Below are 1,134 nucleotides of genomic sequence, written 5' to 3'. Positions count from 1 at the left end.
ACATAGAGATACATAGAGATACATAGAGATACATGGAGATACATGGAGATACATAGAGACCCCATAGTGACCCATAGGAACCCATAGGGACCCAATGTGACCCACAGTGACACATAGTGACCCATAGAGACCCATAGTGCCACCCCATAGCGCCCCATAGAGACACATAGTGACCCATAGTGACACATAGGAACCCATAGGGACCCATAGTGACACATAGTGCCACTCCACAGCACCCCATAGCAACCCACAGTGACCCATAGTGACACATAGTGCCACCCCATAGCAACCCAGTGCCCCAGTGCCATCCCATAGCGCCCCATAGCGCCCCACAGTGACCTTTAGTGCTACCCCACAGTGCCCCATAGCACCCCATAGTGACCCATAGCGCCGCCCCACAGACCTGCAGCTCGAGCAGGATGCTGTACAGGTTGTTCAGCCGCTGATTCACCTCCTGTGGGGAGAGGAGACGTCAGGCTCTGCCCCATAGCGGGGTCTGACTGCGCCCCATAGCAGGGTCTGTGCCCCATAGCGCCCCACAGCGCCCCACAGCCCCACTCACCTCCTGGGACACGCGGGGCAGCACCTGATTGCCATTACCATCCTATGGGGAGAGCACAGCATCACCCCACACATCACCCCACACTGACCCACACATCACCCCACCCCACACATCCTGTGCCCCCCATCCACCTTCTGTCCGGAGTCCGAATCCGCCCCACAGATCTCCACGGCCCCATTGAAGCTGTTGGTGTCACCGTCTGTGGGGTCAGAAGGGGGGGTGGTTATGGGGTGGTTATGGGGTGGTTATGGGGTGATCCATTGTCTGCCCCATAGCACACACCCCCCCTGCCCCCCCTGCCCCACTGACTGGTGGCTGTGGGGCCGGTGCATCCATTGCTGTCGTTGCTGCTCTCCTGGTCCCGAATGAACGCCAGCTTCAGGGACTCCACTGCAACAACAGGCACCGTCAGCCCCACAACTGGAACTGCCCCACATCAAACCCACAGTGACCCCACATCCTGCCCCACAACCAGCCCTGCCCCACATCGAACCCACACTGACCCCATGCCCTGCCCCACACCGTGACCCACAGACATCTCTGCCCCACACCCAGAGCCACTCACAGCCCCA

This window comes from Coturnix japonica, chromosome 25, assembly GCF_001577835.2.
Source record: "Coturnix japonica isolate 7356 chromosome 25, Coturnix japonica 2.1, whole genome shotgun sequence".
NCBI classification, from domain to species: Eukaryota; Metazoa; Chordata; class Aves; order Galliformes; family Phasianidae; genus Coturnix; species Coturnix japonica.
This window is presented reverse-complemented; position numbering follows the sequence as displayed.